This window comes from Sturnira hondurensis, unplaced genomic scaffold (assembly GCF_014824575.4).
Source record: "Sturnira hondurensis isolate 20B ecotype Veracruz unplaced genomic scaffold, ASM1482457v3 Scaffold0000780, whole genome shotgun sequence".
Classification (NCBI taxonomy): domain Eukaryota; kingdom Metazoa; phylum Chordata; class Mammalia; order Chiroptera; family Phyllostomidae; genus Sturnira; species Sturnira hondurensis.
Genome location: NW_028073411.1, coordinates 15,410,140 through 15,430,103, shown reverse-complemented (window position 1 = coordinate 15,430,103; position 19,964 = coordinate 15,410,140).

Here is a 19,964-nt window from a genome sequence, read left to right as displayed (position 1 = left end):
TGCATGAACCAGTCCCTGAGCAGTGACTGACTAGCTGCTCACCACACCCACTTCCTCTTCCTCCCGGGAACTCAGCTGGACTACATCTCCCAGCATCCCTTGCAGCTCTGGCCAAAGGAATGTAGAGAGGTTATGCACACCTTTTCTCAGCTGGCCCACAGAACCCTTCCAGGCAACCCTTCACTCTCTCCCTCCCACATTGCCTAGCCATATGCAGAAGGTCCAGCAAAGAATTCAGAAGCTGGAGGGATGATGGAACCACAAGATGGAAGGCACCTTGGTGCCTGAGTCACCGCCCGGGGACAGCTGTGGGAGATGCCTCCTCTGGTCTGCTCCTTGGTCAAGAAATCAGCTTCCATGTGTGGAGCAGCAGAGGTGTGGAGGCAGTCTGACTCAGTATTAGACTCCCACCCGGATGGAGGAGTGTGAAGAGAAAGCCCTGCCTAGAATCAGAGGCTCCCAGGGCTGGAAAAGCCCTGGGCGTCACAGAGGCAAAACTGCCGCCCGGGGCTGTGACCCCTTTACACCGTCGCCACCCCCGGCTCTCCCAACCAGATCTGCGCCCCCACCGTGCTGGGGTGCTCACTCCCTGGATGCACCCTCATCTGTCTTCAGGCTGCCCTGGCTGCAAGAAGCAGTTCCCTCACTCAGAGCTGTGCTTTGGTACCTGCAGAGCCAGCTGGCTTCTCCTTACACAAGGGAGAAGATGGACTCCAGGTCCTCCTGGGTGACTCCTTATCTCTCCATTCACCCAGTGAATGCTGAGGCCTCCGGCCTGCCCATCCCTCTCCAGGCCAAGCCCTCCGTCCNCCGTGCTGGGGTGCTCACTCCCTGGATGCACCCTCATCTGTCTTCAGGCTGCCCTGGCTGCAGGAAGCAGTTCCCTCACTCAGAGCTGTGCTTTGGTCCCTGCAGAGCCAGCTGGCTTCTCCTTACACAAGGGAGAAGATGGACTCCAGGTCCTCCTGGGTGACTCCTTATCTCTCCATTCACCCAGTGAATGCTGAGGCCTCCGGCCTGCCCATCCCTCTCCAGGCCAAGCCCTCCGTCCATCATCCACCGCTCCCCATCCCGTCTTTATCACGCCCAGGTCACAGACGATGCCATGCACTCCGGCATTGGTGATGGTGAGAAATCCCCCTGGTGACATTCCCTGCCCCGACACCCCACGGCACTCGCTGCCCTTTATCTCCTTTCCTCCTCACAACCACCCTTGGGAGGCTCATTATTTTCCCAAAGAAGAAACTGAGGTTCATCATTTGCCCAAGGACTAGGATTAGGAAGTGGCAGCATGGGGCTCAGATCCAGGGGTGTCACACATAAAAGCCCAGAGGAGCCTGGGCCCCGGAAGCTGCAAACAAAGGACCAGGCCAACCAGCTTTGGCTTTTAGATGGTTGCACGGGCCCCTAGGCTCAGCTGCCCAGGCTCATGTTCTGTCCACTGCGGCTACCCTGGCCACGTCCCTGGAGGGCTGCAGCCCTCCCCGGCCCCTGGGGCTGGGGTGCGGGTTACAGAGCATCGGCCAAGCTCTGTGCTGCATCCAGATCGGTTAAGGGAAGCCCGGAATCTGGCAGGGCCAATTGCAGATCAGACCTCTGCTGACTGGAAAGTTGCTAACATGTGTCCTTAATCCGACCTGCCAGCTGTCGCCAGGTGCTAGGATGCAAGAGCTGTTCCAAGGGCCTGCTGTGTGTGGACAGTAGGGCCCCAGCTTCCTGGCCATGTGCACCCACTGTGTGTTAGGGGCTCACATTCATCATTCTATTTCATCCTCACAACAGGCCAGAGGCATCGATGATGCTATACCCACTTTCCAGATAAGGAAACTGAGGCTCGGAAAGATGAACTCATTTGTGTACACAGCTGGGCATGGGAAAGAGATGAGATTTGCTCGCACTCAGGTTGACCTGAGTTGCAATTCTAAGTTCTTTCCAGGACACGATTTTCCAGTTTTCCAGTTTGCAGACATTTATAAGTGGTGTCTTACCCCTATCCTAACAGCTCACACACTGTGTGGTGCCGTATGGACTGTGGGACCGTGGGCCATGACTCCACAGATCATGGGCTGCGTGAAGGCAAGGACTGGCCTGTGAACCTGTCTGCCCATAGTTGTCACGCAGAAAGAGCTCAGGAAATGGTGAGGAACTGAGACTCCAGGGCTTAGTGTGCAGAGGGTGAAGAGGGAGAAGGACTGGGGAGCACAGGAAGGGAGGCACAGGAAGAGCAAAATGGCAAAAGATACGGGGAGAGAAAGTCAATAGGAAGGCAAGTCTGGAGGGGAAATGGGTTGCAATAAAATCAAGAGTGATAAGAAAAGAAACAAAGGGAAAGGCCCTTGGCAAAGGGAAGATCTCAGCTTCCACGAGAAGAGATAGAGCTCCCCACAAAAGCAGGGAGCCATCTTGGGAGGTGGTGAGCTCACTGTCCCTGGAGGTATGCAAGCAGGGCTGCATGCACCTGTGACTGGGAAGTCCTAGGGAGGATCCGTGCAGCTATACAAGCTTCTCCTACCCCCAAGAGATGGAGGTTCTGATAACAGTCACATGTACTCTCCTCTCACATCCTTCTGTGGCATTTTGAATGGACGTAGAAAGACCCAGTACTATAAGATCACAGCTCTCTTCTGCTCAGTGTAGATGCTCTGACCTTGACCCTGAACTTCCAAATCCAGGCGAGACCGACCACGATCTTGATCTTACACAGCACCACTAGGGGATGAGATCAGAATTCCTCCACCCACACTCGGCTGCTGCGGCCTGATCCTGACCCCCCATCTCTTCTCCCTCTGCACCCCACTCCGAGTTCCACATACTCTTCTGCTCAACCCTAGACAGTCCCTCCCTCACTGACCCCATTGGTCAGGCACTGGATGGAGGCTGACCCTAGAGAGGACTGTCTCCCCTCGGACTCCTCGGTCCAGTCCAGGTCTAGTTCCCTTCAGCTGACGAAATCCCCAAACAGGCTTGCAGCCAAGGTCAGTTTCCAGCAGCTGGAGGGACTGGGTGGCCTCACAGTGTCCACCATGTTGGGCGATGTTCTCTAGCTCTGTGACCTCAGCCACACTCTCTGACCTCTGAGCTCCAGTTTGCAAGATGGCATGCGCGGCAGTCCTCAAGCGTTTCGGTCTCGGGGCCCCTTCACCCTGCTAGTGCTAGTGAGGACCCTGAAGTGCATTCGTGTGTGTGTTTGTGTTATATCTACTAACATTTAGAAACTATAATGGAAACGTTTTAGAGAATTTATTAATTCACTTAAAAGTAATAACAAATCTCTGGCATGTTAACATAAATAACATGTTTTTAATTTCCAAAAAAATTAGTGAAAAGATTGGCATTATGTTCCATTTCTGCAGATCTCTCTGCCGTCTGCTTTCAATCTGCTGCGGCGGGTCGCGTAGCTGCAGAAAATCCGGCCTCAGAGATACGCACTTGGAAAAGGGAGGGGTATTTTAATAGGCTTTTCAGATACTATCTTGAAACTACACAAAACTTGACAAGTGGTAGTATTTTAATAGTTGTGACATGGAATCTGAACACACAGCCATGAACTTTGTGCTCTGTTACATTGAAATCCATCCGTTTCTTTTGCACGTTGAATGGATCTTTGACCTGTGTGAGATTTTTGGAATATCATGCATTTGTCATTAGTAAAGCGCTGGCGCCCTGACTTGGGGGATCTGCCAAATGTTGACACTTCTAATTACACAACATCACAAAATCACATTTGTTCATTTCATCATCAATCTCATCGTAGCACCACCAAAAGCTCTCTAACTACTGGGCAGCAAGCACAGAGAGAAAGCCCCATGAGGACAGCAAGCAAGCAGCCATCTGCAAGCCGGGAAGAGAGCTCTCAGCAGAAATTGGATTTGCCACACCTTGATCGTGGACTTCCAGCCCCCGGAACCATGAGAAAATAGATGTGTGTTGTTTGAACCCTCCTGTGCGTGGTACTTTGTTCTGGTAGCCCCAGCAAACTCGTACATGCTCTGCAGACCCTTCTCCTCCCAGACCCTTGTGAGGCTGGCTTGTTAGGCTTGAAAGTCCTTGGCCAGCTGGAAAGAGCTGGGCATGGGTGGCTAATATTAGTGCTTGACACCGTGTCCCCAGGCAGCCCTGGAGCTAAGCTCCCAGCCCCAAGGATCCTGCCTTGAAGGGGATTTCTGATGAGAACATTCCAAAACTCCAGTGGAAAATGCTGATGCCGGATATTTGAGAACCAAATTGGGAAGAACACAATTTTCTAGTTGATTTTCTAAAACAATAAACAGTGGAAAGAACACCAGGGTGGTAGTTCTAACAACCACATGCCAGAGAGTCAGCGTCGTCAAGCCCTAAAGCCATTAAGCAGACTCACCAAGTTGTATCTGTCACAAGGGGGATGTCAGCAGTTCATCTGATGATGTGGTGATGGTGATGATACTAATGGTGACAGTGATGGTGATGGTGCTGATGGTGGTGACGGTGGTGTGATGACAATAATGGCATGGTGATGAAGATGATGCTGATATTGGGGTACTAGTGACAGTGTCAATGATGATGATGGCAATGACAATGATGACGAAGGTAATAGTGATGGTGAGGATAATGATGGTCATGATGAAGATGCTGCTGCTGCTGACCACCATGGTGACAGTGGAGATGTTGCCATCTGATAATGATAACTGCAGTGACGACGATGATGACAATGACGATGATGAGAATGAGGATCCATGGCTCTTCTTCTGCCAAAAAAGGAAGATGAGCCACTTCTCCAGTTTGGAAATTGCTCTTCAGTTGTTTTTCTGACATGGAATTCTCCCAAAGGAGGCATCCAAAGAGTGTCCCCTGCTCCCAGGAACAGGCCCCTCATACAGATTCTAAGGTGTCTGTGTCATAGGCCATGGACACCTGTGACTATGGGACCCTCCTCTTGGGCCAGTGGAGGGCATCCCTGCAGGCTCATCCTAAGTGGAGCTGCCATGCCCAGGGTGGCCTGCTGTGATTCAAGCCCCTTGGAGACTGTGGGTCACTTTCCCTGGCTGAGGTCCCCCAGCTCTCAAGCTGTCAGAGACCTGGCATCCCTCCTGCGATCCATGCAGACAAGCTCAGATTCGCCTGTGGATGGAGAGCGAGCACAAGGAGAGGGTGAGGGCCAGCAGCCCCCAGCAGGCCCGCCCCGCCCAGGCACAGCAGGAAGGCCATCTGGGAGTGCCAGCCCAGCCAAGCTCCCGCTGCATGCAGCCAGGTGAGCCACCCCAGCCGCTTCCTCATGAGCAGAAGAGCCACCCAGCTTAGCCCAGCCGACACTAAGGCGGGGCAGATGCCGTAAATCATTGCCGTCGTGAGCCTCCATGTGAGGCAGTGAGAGCGGGTAACAGAAACTCAGAAGTCCTTGAGTACTTCTGTGGGCACTTGCCAAGAACAAGGACATTCTCTCACATGCCCTGTGTGGTTCTCCAAGTCAGGGAATGTAATGTTGCCATAGTAGTATCACAGTATCATTGCCATCACAGTCCTTATACGATTCCTCCAGCTGTCCCCACCCACCCGTTACAGCATTTTCCGCATCCAGTCCAGGATCCTCTGAAACGATTTGTTTCTCATGGCTACGAGTATCAAAGATGAAACACATCACTTATTCGAGCAGCTCAGAGGAAATGGGGACTAGCTGCCCCCCACACCCCCACAGCTCCCAAGGTGGGCACCAAGTCCTCTCTGGGCAGCCCTGGCCAAGTGGGGGGACGCACTGTCCAGACACGCCGAACGGGTCATCTCCCAATTTCACCCCCACTCGCTCTGTGACGCTGCTCATGCACCCAGGCCCCAGAGACTCAGTTCCCTGACTGCCAAGACAACCACTTCTCAGGTGGGTGGGTAGTCGGGGCCCTGCCCAGGGCGGAGGCTGAGTCTGTGGGCTTTCCATCCTTCCTTCCCAAGAACACGCGTATTTTCATTTTGGCTCAAGAAGGCTCAGTGCCCACAGGACGGAAAGCAAACGTAGTTTTAAAGAAGACTGCACATCCCAGGGCCATGGCGGCTTCTCTGTCTGACTGTGCGCCCCAGGCCCCAGCGAGCACCTCCCCCAGCCCCAGAGATGCTCTGGTTTCAGAGAGACACGGGTGGACGTGGCTGGGGGCAGACCCGCCCAGCGCGGAGCCCCTCTCGAAGTCCGATTCAGCAGGGCATGTGGGCCAGTCTCCCCCCCACACACAACACCATTATCCTGGGACTTCCGCTTATACACCCACCTGGGGACTTGGCCCCTCTATCTGTCCATCCCCAGCATGGGCCCCCAGAATCCACACAGGAATCCACAGGCTGCCCCCCACACAGCAGGGGGCAGAAGTGGAAATCACAGGGCCCTCAGCAAACAAAGGGAAAGGCCCAGTCCTCTCACTAATGGGATTGCCTTGAGAGCCCTCGGGGCTGGGGCAGGGGTTGGGGCTGGAATGGAAGGCACCTGAGAGAAGGGGGCATGGGCATGGCCCATGGGCATGGCCCAGGTGTTCCTCCTGCAGGAGCCTGGCTTCCCTGGCACCTGCATCCGCACACAGTCGCCCTGGCCCAACAGGTGTGACATCAAGGCCCAGAGAGCTTCCCGGCGTTTGCTGAAGTCCGAGTGCAGATTCAAAGCCAGGTCCACCTGCGGCTGAGGCTGGGGCCTGCTGCCGGCGCTTTAGTGCAGGCCCTGTGGGCTGAACTGCTGGGTTCATATCCCAGCTCCACCCCTCCTTGTACCACCCTGGGCTCTCTACTCCAACCTCCAGACCTCAGTTTCCCCATCTGTCAGAGGGCACCGGCAATGACAGCTTCCTGTTAGGGCCCACGGTAAAGGGCTTGGAGGAGCCTGCAACGCAGGAAGTGCTGCCGCCAGCCCGGCTCGCGCTCAACCTGCGCCCGTGGGGGAGCGTGGATAGACGTGAACAATGCGAACAATGCACGCCAGCTGTGCTTCCGCAGAGACTTTCAAACTAAATCAATCACTTGAGAAAACATGTTCGTTTGTTTTTACCAAGGCAGAATTCACGTAGCATATAACTAACCATTCGGTGGCACTGCCTTCGCCCCCCACTGTCTAGGTCCAAAACGTTCCCGTCAGCCCAAAGGGAAGTCCCAGATCCACCACCAGTCACTCCCCTTCCCCTGGCCGGGCCCCAGCCCTTGGCAACCACCCACGCCCCTCCTGTCCCTACGGACTTGCCTGTTCCGGACCTTTCATACAGGGGGGCTCAGACTCTATCTGTCGTTCCGTGTCTGGCTACGGTCACTTAGCATCACGCTTCAAAGTTCCTCCGCCTGCGGCGGGGATCGGCACTTCATTCTCTTTTCTGGCTGCGCAGCGTTCCACCGCGGGAACGGACCACACTCTGTCCGGTCGTCATCCGTGCGCTGATGGACACTAGGGGGGTCTCAGCCTCAGGGCTGTTTTGGATGACGCTGCCGTGAGCGTCGGTGAGCGAAGTGTGCTGCGGACATCCACTTTCCTTTCTCTCGAGTGTACATCTAGCCGCGGGGTCGCTGAGGCACACGGCCCTTTTAAGTTTACCTTTGGAGGAGCCGCCGGACTGCGCTCCGCAGCTGGCGCGCCGTTTTGCATTGCGCACTCCCCAGCGGCAGTGCGCAGGGCTCCTGCATCTGTCTCCCCTGGACACCGGCTGTTTCCTGAGCTGACCAAAGCCAACCCAGTGGGTGTGGCCCGGTGACACTGCCCTGTGGCTTTTAATAAAGGTAACATGGGCGCTGGACCCCTGTGTGCTGACTGCTGTGAGCTCTGGAGACCCAAGCTGTAGAGGAAGACTGAGCCCCTCTGGCCTCAGTTTCGCCCACGGTCACAGGACCTGGTGGGGCTGCACCCGTGTTTCTCAGAGGAGCTCTCAAGAACCACAGAAGGAGGAGGACTGAGGCGTCTGGCCTCCCAGGTGGAAGTGGCAGGTCCTTCTGGAGTCCTCGAGGGAGAAGAGGTGAGCCTCTGGGCGGTCTCGCTCTGTCTGGAGGTTTCCTCTCACAGGCCGAATCTCACACCCGGTCGTGTGGGGGCTGTTCCAGGGGTCAGTCCAGCCATTTGGGGCTGACATGTGGCTTCGGGCAGAGTCCCCAGCCTTCCGGGCCACCACACTAGTGAGCCTGATCAAGCCCCTCCTGCCCAGCACCCGGGCTTCTCCAGCCACCAGCACTGCCCTGAGTGGGCCCAGCCACCCCCATGACCACGTGGAGTGTTCCAGGCTCCTCCGTTTCTTAGGAGGCCACGTGCTTTTGTTTCAACCACGTGTCTTTTTCTCACTGTCATGCTTTTGCTCGCACTGTATGCGCCTTCTGACCAGAACACCTGTCCCCACCTTCTTGACCTAACCTGATCTGCGAGACTCAGTTCAGCACCACTGCCTCCAGGAAGCCTTCTCTGGTGCGCGAGCTGGGTTAGGGGCCCTGCCTCTGTGAGGGCACGCTCTACCAGACTCCAAGCGCTTTCTGTTTAACCGGCCGCCTCCGCTGGGTTGGGACTGCTTCGGGCAGGCACTGTGGGATCCACCTCCAGGTCTCCAGCCCTCCTCGAGGCCTCGTCTGGGATAGAGTGCCCTCGGAGGGGATGGCCGACACCTTGCACCCAGTTGTCATCTGGGGTCCAGCCTGTGCTTGCTGTCCCTGACCTGATTTGGCCGTGAGCTGGGCATGTGGCCCACGCTGGGCGGGTCAGACGCCCTCTGGGGAATCTGCAGCGTGGCAGAGTGACGGAGGCAGCCAGGGGCAGCCAGGGGTGTTCTGACGTCTCCTTACTTCCTGCCACATAGAACCCAGTGCCTCCCCAGTCCCCGTCCTCCCGAGGCCTGGGGTTCAGTGTCTCGACTTCTGTGCACCAGCCCAAATCCTGGAAAGAGTTTGTGGAAGAAAGTCTTTGTTACATAAGGTTTGCCAGCGTCCATTTCTGTTGCCTCCGAAGAACCCCGGCAGGTACAACCCACTGGTGTTTTCTTTAACAGACGCGCGCGAGTGGGTGACTGAAGGACCCGTGGCGAGGGCAGAGGTGGACAACCAGGTGGGAAGTCAGAACCCAGAGAAGGCCCAGCGGAGGGACCCACAGGCTGGCCCAAACGCTGGAGGGAAGGGGTGGGAGGAGTCCTGACCTCCAAACCCAGCCGGAGACTCAACACGGACACACCCCCAACACCCGCCTTGCAGTGGAAAGTGCACTTCGTCCGACCTGCACGGAGCTCGGGCTTCACTTGGCTGCTGGAGGCCTGCGTGCTGGACGGTGTCGGCTGTAGAAACCTACGTCCTGGAGACAGACTTTCCTCTTCTCGGCCTCTTTTGGGTTCACTGTGGTTTGATACAAAACAGAGAAGGTGCTCTGCGTGGTGGCGATGGAGAGCGGGGAGCTGGGAAGGAGCCGTTGGATGACACCCCTCTGCCCCAGTTCTGACAGAGAACTTGGGGTGCGGCATGGCGCCCCGCAGCAAGGTGAGGTCGCTGTCCAGGACCCAAAGGGTCCCTTCAGCCACCACCACACTGCAGCCGAGTTGTTTTACTTCAGTAAAAATTGATAGTGCCTCCTCCAGCCCTCAAAGGTGGGCTCCAGATGGATCGAAGCCTTAGATGTGAATGCTACAATAACAAAGCAATCAAAGAAGGCAGAAGTCACCTTTGTTTCTAAGGAGAGAAGGATTTTCCTCCCAGAGTCCCTAAACATGCAAGACAGGAGGGAGCAGCAGTGATGGGCTGGCTGCTTCAGAAGGAAGGGCGCCTGCCTGTGAGGGGGCCACCGACACCAGATTAGGGGCGCCGGAGGCTGGACTGCCCAGTGGTTAGCACTTAGAGTGCGCAGCAGTGCCCACGACATGGTAGGAAAAGAGAGAGGATCTGATGGGAAAACCCACAGAGGTGGGCCCGAAGGGTGGCCTGACAAGATACGAGCAAACTCCTCGGTGACGAGAGACGGGGTGATTTCAAATAGGAGGAGCAGCTTCGGCTCTTTCTGAGGAAGGTGAGGTCCCCGAAGGGGCTGAACCCAGTTGGCTGGAATGTCTTGGAGAGCCCAGTGCTCCCATGCAGGGTACACAGGTCCCCGAGACCCAAGGCAGCCATCACATAGGTCCCTGGTGGGCAGGACACAGATGCCTAAGTGACATTGGTCTTGGGAACAGGGGACTTGGAACAACCAGGAGCCCACCCCTGACTGGGAAACCTGTAGCCATCAAGGTAGGGGCTCCAGGTGTATCGAGGCACCACAGGATGCAATGGGATGGAGGTGACCATCCGGGGTCACAAAGCGGAGCTTGCATTTCTCGTTCCGACCCTTTTTTTCTTGGCCACTTTTTAGCTGTGTCTGAACTTGAGGGCCAGTGAAACCCATGAGTATCTGGGCAAACAGGGACTTCCTCCTCCAGGAGACTGGGAGATTAGGTGAGTCCTGGAGTGAACGCCCCATCTCCGGGCCTGGCCCACAGTAGGTGCTCACTAAACAGTAGGCCCCAGCTCTTGCAAACACGGCATCCACAGGCAGGCGAGGCTCAACTTGCCCTCGTTCCCAGGGACCGCTACTGCCCAGCCAGTGCCCCTGGACACCGCTTGCCCTCGTTCCCAGGGACCGCTACTGCCCAGCCAGTGCCCCTGGATGGGCACCGAGTTCTTTCCTTATTCCTGCTCTTGCAGTCGCCCCAGTCTCTCGCCCCTCCCCCCAGCCTTGTGCTGCCACAGGAAATGCAGCCACGCTGATCCCGCTGATCCCGAGGCCAGAGTGGCTCTCTGCAGCCTCCGCTGTTCCTTCCTGCCCACCCCCACCCCCGCTGCCGGGCCCTGATTAGCCTGGGTATTGGATGACCCCTGCTCTTCTTCCCCGCCCCGCAAGGGTTAATCAGCCTTCCTGCTGGGCGGCTGGAAGGAGGCAGCGGGGCGGCCTGGCGGCAGGAGGCTTTCATTACTTTGATGGGATACATGTGCTGGGCTTTATCTCCGGCCCTTTCTCCGTAATTCAGCGCTCGAACGTCTCAGCTGTCGGCCGATCTGCAGACAATTGCTCGGGGTAACACTATCCGGAAAAAGCTGATAAAACGCAGATGTGAGGAGGCCTCTGAAATTTGCGGTTTGCTAAGTGGTTTGCTGCGATGCTCGCCCGTGGCCAGGGCGGCTTCCCTTCCAGGTTGGGAATAGAGGGGGTGGAAGTTGCTTTTTTTTTTTCAAGTGGAAGGTTGCATGGAGGAAGTGACTGTAGAATTTCTTTCTATAAGTAGGAAGGTGGACAAATAGAAAGTGGAGGGTGGTATCGCCCTCCCCCAAGACCGGCGAGCTCACCTGCCCGTCCAGTCCTGACCAGCCCCCCAGGGCATCTCCGGGAGCGGGGTGCCCCGGGTCCTTCGTGAAGCCTGGCGTGAGTGTGGCTCGCTGGTCTCTGTGAGAAAGGCTGTCACCTTGGGCGTGACACTTGACCTCTCTCCTGCTCAGCTGACTCAACCGAAAGGCCCAATCACTAACAACCTTGGGTACTCACCACGTGTGCTGCACCTACAGAGGGTCAGGTACACAGTGGGTGCTCAGTGAACCACGCAGAGGTCCGTGTCCTCCCTTCCGTTCACGCAGGTTCCTAGATGCTCCCAGCGAACGAAAGCAACATGACGTTGACCTGAAGACGCTGGATCACAGTTGGGTGGTAGAGAAGGCACCAGGTTCTTAGTCCCTAAAATCAGGACTTCCCAGGCCAGAGTCACCAGGCTGGACCTGTGGGTTGAAATGATAGCCACTGGGGCTATCTTGGGGTCCCAGGGGCCTTCCTGGGCCAAAGGGAGGGTTAGAGCAGTGCCCCCCAACCCATACGTGAACCCAGATTCCCGGTTCCCACTCGGGAGATCAGCTGCATTTCCCCTGGAGGTCCCAGTGATGCTGACTTCACTGGTCACTGGGCCACACTGTCCGCAGCAAGAGGCAGAAAGATGCCAAGTCATCGGGCCGAAGACAGGCTCTAGGCACATCCAACCCTTCCCCTCTCAGCCCCAAGGAAGTCTCTGCTGACCAGAGATGGCAGGCTGTGTGGCTGGTGTTGTACGGCATGCCAGGAGCAGAGCCGGGCCAGGGGGCGACATGCACGCCTGGCCCAGTGTTTTCCCCACCATGCTGCTGGCGGCTCACCTTCCTTAAATGGCCAAGAACTGTTACCAGACATTGGGTAAGCATACACGAATGTGTCCCAAAGAGAGCATACTTCTTTATGCCTGTCCCAGACCGCCTTTGTGAGAAAGGCAAAAGGACATGAATTGATACTGTTATGTGCTGTCCTTCAGGCCACATAAGGTGGTTCTTCGAACAGCCAAGGGGCCTGCCTGGCTCACAGCAGCAAAAGCCCTGAGCAGGAAGGATCTCCAGATAGAACAATCGTCCCGAAGCAGGGCTCGTGGGAGTGGGGCCGCTGCTCGGGGGCGCCTGCAAGCAGAGGAGACCCTTTTCATGCGTCAGCCTCCTTCTCTGCATCTTTACCTCTCATCCTTGAAAGTTAGTCGCACCCATTTTCAGAACAGGAAAACTGAGACCTGGGAGGGTTCAGTCACTTGTTCTGAGTCTCCCATCTGGCAGAAGCACAGCCAGGACTCAAAGTGTGTTTAGGAATGTCGGGCTCCGAAGGCCACAGGCTGGTGTCTGTCCCACACCGCCTCTGGAGAGACACGCACAACCCTGGGCTAGGCGGGCACACACTCCCGCCAACTCCAACACGGAGGGCCGGCCTGAGGTTTTCCCCTGGAAAAGGCCCCTGTGCAATCAGAAGGTCTGCAGTTCCCACCTTTCAAAGAAAGAGGGCGTCTCTCCCCCTGCCGGCTGTGGGCAGAGCTGGTAGCAATTTTCCCACAATGTGTAAATTAGTCAATCTCCGAGTCTGTAAATGGGGCCCTTTGAAGGGACCTTAATGAAGGACTCCATTAGGGCTTAATGGCGGCTGCCTCCAGCATTACTGGCCCGAGTGCCTTTTGATGTCTTGGGGCCACTGGGTTGGAGGCTCAACTTATCTCGATGTCCCGGCTGGCTTGGAAAAAAAAAAAGAAGAAGAAGTAGAAGAAGGCAACAAGCCCCCTTAGAGAAGTTGAAAAATTTTTAATGAAAAAAGTTAGCCCTGGCCTGACTGATGTTGGCACTTCAAAGCCAGGGCTCACTAAATTGCTGTAGACTGCTTAATTCAAAAGTGCTCCCTGGCGGTGACAGCCCAGGGGTGACAAACTACAATTGGCACCAGGAGATGGGCGAGATCAAAGGCTGGCTATTGTAATAGTTTTGTCCCGTGAAGAATTGCTCATTGTCCAGAGTTTTTAAGCCTTTTTTTTCTCTTTTCTTTTCTTTTCTCTCTCCCTCTCTCTCTCTCTCTCTTTTTTCTTCTTGGCTCCCGCGCCTTCTCAGGGTCTGTGTACATAAATACTTGTAATTACCTCCTTCTGATAATACATTTCAGTTTGCAGAGGCCTCGGCTGCCCATCCAGCCGCCTTTCTCAAGGCTCATGGTGCTGTGCCTTCGGTTGGACTGTAAAAACCGTTTCTGTGTGTTTGTCAGAAGAGATCCTCCCAGGCACCCAGAGGGCAAATTGGAGCCGGGACCTGCTCCTGGTGGGGCGGACTATTTTAGGATTATTTCAGATTAAACGCTGCCTGACGGGACCCTGGAGGGGCGCTGGGGTGTAAGTGGAACTGGGCCGTCCGTCCTGGCTGCCCTCTGGCCCTTCCCTGAACCGCTGTGGGCCTCCATTTCCCCAGCTGCAAACTGGGGCCCATTCACTCACACCCAAGTGTCTGTGGAACTCTGACTAGAGGAAGACTTGTCTCGCAGGGCTGCTTAGGAGACTAAGAGAAAGTGAACCTGAAAGCACTTGGTGAGCTAGGAATTCTGCCTGCTCCTCCTCCTCCTCTTCCTCCTGCCTCCATCTTGCGTGGGGGTCTGTTTTCTGCCCCATGGTTCACCCGGTTCGTTGCGTAGGAACACAGAACCCAGAAAGGGGTATTTGGGTCGTTCCAGAACTGCTACAGGCAGGGAGGTGATCCCTGAAGGGAAAGTGTCCCCAGGCCTGCGTTCCAGCCTTCCCCTCTCTTCTCGGAAGTGTGGCTCAGCCAGGCCACTTTCTCCTTCAGAACCTCGGGAACAATGATCCCCGCCCTGCCAGGTCTCAGGGTTCTCCCTGACCTCACCCAGGCTGCGACATGGACAAGGGTGCAGCCGCAGTGCCAGGGCCTCCGAATGCCAGGACCTCACGCTGTGTGTCCGCGCCATTTTCCGAAACGAGCCGGAGGTGGCTCGGGCTGGTTCGAGCTGGGTCAAGGCCGAGGCCGACTGGGGACCATTAGGGAGCAAAGAGGCTCCAGTTCCTTTTATTGCTTTGAATATTAGTCACCAGGAAGCCGCCCCATGAAGCATACAAGCCTCGTATCGCTTACTCGTCTTGAATTAATTAAGGAGACTGGGATGAGGACAATTAGAGAAACCTAAGGCTGATGACATCTCCTTGTGATGGAATTTGCTTCTGCATCCACTTGCCCCCCACCCCCGCCCCCGCCATTGGCAGGTTTGTTTTTTCCAAACAAAGGTCCTCGCACGTCACAGGACTGGATTAGCGAGCCTGCCGCCAACGGGGGGCACCGCAGCCCAGCCGGGAGGGACGGGTTGACGGTCAAGTCCACGTGTGTCTGTTTACATGGACTGCGTGTCTTGCTTTTCTACTTTCTTTTTCTGTTAACTTCCCCTGCCCTTCCTCCCCGCCCTCCGCTGCTGTTTCTGTCCTTTGTTTTAAATTCCCCTGGCACCGAACATTCGAAGTTCCCAAACATATGGAGCGGACCTTCTAGGGGGCACCCTTCTGAAGCCAGCACCCTAAGGGTCCCATTCCAAAGCTCTCAGGGTGCCATCCCGGTGTCTGCAGGCCGCTCCAGGCCCATGGTGACTCTGAGACGCTCCCGAGACCCTGAAGGGGCCAACCCGCCTGCGCCCCATGGTCGCACACAAGCATGCCTAACCCCAGCTGAGCAATTATGAATCATTAAATCAATTAGAGACAGTCTAGCATCAGCGATGAGGGCCTCGCGGGTAGGGGCCCCCGTAATATTTTAACAGTAAACGCAGGAGCCCCAAGCGGGCTGGCGGGAGAGGGAACAAAGGCGCGTCCGCATGCCGAGCCGTGTTGCCTGGTGACCCTCCTCCGCAGTGTCGGCCGCCTTCCCAGGGAGAACAATGCTAATGAAATGCCCAGAAAATATTTGGGGGGCAAGTATAAAGCTTCAAAATGAGTTAATTAAAATCGGATAAAACATGAGTCTCTGAAAGTAGGTTGAGTAAATTTAGTGCTTGAAATTTGACAGAAGGAGGTTTTTCGGAACGTGAAACAAAACTTTTTAAAGCGGCAGAGCTGGAGCACTGGGTGGATTGCTCCTGAAACCAACCTCCCTGCATGCTGGCCGTGGGACGGGCCCGGGGAGGCCTCGGAGAGCCTCAGGGGCTGTCCGCGCTTCCGTGGGCTGGCCAGTGCACTCTTTTGAGGCCACTTGGGGCTGGGGTGAATTAGAAACCTGTCTCAGATGTGCACGGAGAACGAGGTGGGCAGGTTCCAAAGGAAAAGGCAGCTGCCTAAGGCACTAGCAGGTCCGCACCTCGAGTCCATTCACACGTGCACAGCTCCAGGTGGGTGCTTTGCGGTAACCCGTGGGCAAGGGATCAACAGGGTCAGCACAGCTTCGACTTGGGCCTCCAGAAAGGGGCCGCCTGGTCCAGGAGGCCGAAGCCCGTCTGGGACTGGCGCCTCCTCCAGGTCTCCTGGTGGAGATGCGGCTGACTGGCTGCCAGGCTGGTCTGAGGGCCGCTGCAAAGGAGCCTGCGTCCCAAGTCCTGCTGTTCCAGTGTCTGCAGGCGCTTGGGGACTCACTGGCCAGTGCGGACTGTTGGGGGGCGATTAAAACTGTGATGGGTTTGAGGAAATCAACAGGAACTTCATTGCTTTTCTGTTTTCTTCTAGTCTGAGCCACAGGTTTCTACAGGCTTGCTGTTTAATCATGTAGAGAGATGTGAACAGGGCCTTGCCAGTGACAAAGGACCAGGTGCCTTCCAAGTGATGACCGGTCTAGACTGGCTGGCAAGGGCACACGTGCTATGCAAGGAAAGATTAGGAACGTCGGCTCCCTCTCCACCGGGCTGAACGTGTCCTGGGCTCCATACTGTTCCTCCCAGGTACCCGCTGGCCCTTTGCACCGGTTGCTCACCTCCCCGCTGAGCCCTGATGATGGGTACTAGCATCCCTGTGCGGTGAATGAGGCACCTGACGCCCAGAGAGGACGAGGACTTGCTCACAGCCCCACCCAGCCAGGAGCTGGCCGAATTTTAGTCCGTGTGTCTCCAGCTCAGCCGCACACAGTTGCTCCTGCCTTAGGCTGCTGCTCAAAGCTGGTACCAAGTGTATTCGCTTTTTACCAGGGGGTAAAAAGTCCCCCAATAATGTGCTCCCCAAAACAAATGAATTTGGGGTCCTCATTTGTCATTTTGAAGGGTTGCTTTGAGGGCTAGCCACCACACCCCTGTGCAGACCCGATTTTCCCCCCAACCCCAGGGCCTGGAGACCCGAGGGGCAGGGGACCTTCACCATCATTAGCCCTCCCATGTCACTGGCTCCCCACCCCCACATTCACTCTGCAGTTGGCTGAGATTTCAGCCCCCCGTAGCCTCCAAAAGGACCCTGCAGCCCTTCCAGGTATCTTGAGGGCACATCTTGGGCTCAAGTCCTCTTCCTCCAGGTTCTGCTAAAGCTCACCTTCCCCACATCCCCGTGGCACCTCCTTGTCTGTGGCGGGAGCTGGGGGAACAACATCACTGGCATCCCCATGGGTTACACTGTTGGGCTGTCGGGGGCCCCCCGAAGGGCTTCCCTGGGACCCACAGACACATGGAAAGCAATGCCATTTTCCTTTCTAGACACCATATTCTCTCAAGACCCCCACATGGGTTGGTCCAAGGGATGCATTTGAGTGAGGCTATTGTCTGAGTCCCAGAATCTGGAGTCACCCACCTCTAGGCACCTGGCTGGTGCTCCTCCAGCAGCCGTGAGAGCGTAAACGAATAATGGGTCCTCAGCCGCAGGCTCCTTAGAGGCTCAGGCACCCACCCACCCCGCCCCTTCCTCAGCCATTAGCCTAATGTGCCCAGAGAGGAGGGCCCGTCAGCAGTGGGCACTCCGCGGGCCACACCGAGATCCCTGCTGCACATACAGGACTCTTCAGGCAGCGCCCCCACTCATACCAGGCACGAGGTGAAAATACCCTCAGAGGCAGAAAGAAGAACCGAGGTCTGCTGACTGTAGCCCTGACGTCTGCTGTCGGCCGAGCAGCCTGGCACCGTCCAGCCGAACCTTCGGTGATAATGAGCACAACTGAAACATCCTTTGGGGTCTGATGGTGGGAGTGAGCCCGCTGCACCCAGGTGACTCTGCAGGTCCTCATGGGCACCCAGGCCGGGCCGTGACCCTTCAGTGGACAGCCTAGAGCAGCCGCAGGACCCGTCCACACTCTCAGGACACCCACACCGGGGGAATGAAAGGGGCAAGGAGGAGACGGAAACAGGCAAACTTCCCCAGTGGCCTCTGCCCCTCAAGGTGGGGGCGCTTCTCCTGCTGCAGGTGACAGCGGGTGACCCTCAGCCAGCGCAATGCAATCCCACTTTGTCTTGCTAATGGCCAGCAGCCTAGTAACTAGCTCGGCCCACAGACAGCTTGGGAGGTGGGGGCCAGAGGGTGGGCCTAGAGCGGAGAGGGATTAAATCCCAAATCTCTTCTATTTGCAGTTTTGCTGAGGACCGACCCTGCACAGACCTCACACTCCTGTGTCCACCCTCACTGTGGGCCACTATGAGCTGCCTCTGACCTTGGCTGTGGCCAACCAGCCCAGACGAGAGCGACCCTCCATGAATTGAGCCCTACCTTTCTGCTCGTCGGCCAGTCGGGTCGCTGTTCCAAGCCTTGGCTTTCCCATCTGTGAAATGGGCCCCCCTCAAACTCAGGCCTGGCTAGCCCACCAGAACGTGGGGGCGGAGAGAAGTAAAACAACAGGCGGAACGTCACGAGCGGGACGTCAGAGGCGTCGCTATTTTATCAGGAGTCCCATAGCGTCAGAGAACTGAAGGCGGCGTGTCTCTGGCTCACCTGATGTGATGGCGGTGAGCGAGCCAATCCCAAGTCCGTGTTCTTCCAACTGGGCTTTGCAGGATGGGGGGCGGGCAGGGGTACCCCCCGAGGCCATCCTCAGGGGGATGGCGAAGAGGGGGTGCTAAGAGGGCAGAGAGAGGGGTCTCCCGGCCGGCCCTGTTCCTTCCTGCTCTGTAACTGTCAGACCGCTGTGCAGGAGGCTCTAGTCCTTGATGGAGAGGCGGGGAAGCCCCAGCGCCACGCCACACAATGCCACCGGCGGACTTGTGGGGGAGACAGACCCCTATAAATAACCCCAGGCAGGGCAGCAGAGGAAGAAGCCAAGCTCTTTGCTGAATAAAAGGGGGGGAAAAGCCAAACCAACCCCATCTTCCCAGGCTGTGGCAATGCCACCCGGGCCTACTGAGTTTCCCCGGGTGCACACTTCCCTTGCATCTGATTTGCTCAGACCCCTCTGAGCCCTCCACTCTCTAGCCTCCAGGCCCCCTGGGTGACCGGGATCAAGTCATTCCCCCCTCTCTGGGCCTCAGTTTCCCCCCCCCTGCATCATGAGGGGAGGACCGGACAGTTTGAGAGCACCCCGTGTGCTTGGCCACCCTAGCTCTGAATTTGTTGCGGCCCTCTCCCTGCCACCACCCTCGTCCCTAGGAGCCCTGCCTCTGTCTCCAGGGCCCTCAGCACCCCCACCTCCAGCCAAAGCCCCTACCGATCCAGACTTCCCCTCCTCCCCCACCGTGTCCCCACAAGGCCATCGCAGCAATGCGGACAGAAAGCAACGATGTTTTAATTTACTTGATTAAATCGCCATGTGGACAGAGGCTCAAGAAGGACCCTGCTCGACAGAACTTTTCGTTTAATGGAATTAGTTGAAACCAGATCAGCCGAGCCCCGTTCCTGCAGGCCATCTGCCCAGACGGGACGGCAACCCTAAACAGAACCCCATGCTGCCGGGAGCCTCCTGTAACCGCCGGCAGGGAGCCGCCCCCTGCACTCGGCTGTCTGTTCAAACGGGTTCAAAGCCCTGCCCTTGGGGGCCAGCCATCCGGCGCAGCTCACGTCCACTGCCATCTCAGGCTCGGGAACTATCCTCAGATTCAGGTTCTGCGCCACCTGCAGAGGACCCCTGCTGAAAGCAGGGTCCGCCCAGCCATGACGCCAACTGCAGAGCCTCGGGATTCAGACGCGAGGGCTGTCCAGGCACTGGCCTGGACTCTTTGAGAAAATTAGATAAACCAGCATTTACTCAGCCTTTTAGAGTCTCCCCAGAAGCTTCCCACACGCATCACCTAAGCCTCGTGACGATACTGAAGTCCAGCTCTGCTGGTGACCGCTACTTTTCTGCCCTTTGGTGCACTTGAGAAGAAAGCACCCGGTTCGACCCCAGCTCTGCCCACTCTCGTTGGGAGACTTTGGGGAAGCCACTCCACCCCTCGGGACACAGTGTCCCCATCTGTGGAATGGGAGGGGAGGCCATGACACCGCTCTCGGGGCCACACGAGATGTTACGTAGGAAACGGTCTGGTGCATCACTGGGTCTTGATAGCCCACGCCGGGAACCCCAGGTGCCAACATAAGTGCTATAGGCCGTCCCCCTTGTCACTCAGACAGCAAGTTGCCAGTGGCAAATAGACTCAAGGAGGAGGACGTACCTTTCAGAGCAGGGGTTAGCAAACTGTGGTCCTGGAGCCAAATTGGGCTCACCTGCCGTTGTAAATAAAGTTTTATTGACACACAGCCAGGCCCACCATTTACGTATTATCTTTGCCTATTGTGCAAGAAACCACCAGGCCCCCAAAAGCCTAAAACATCTCATCTGACCCTTTACAGAAGAAGTTTGCCCACCTC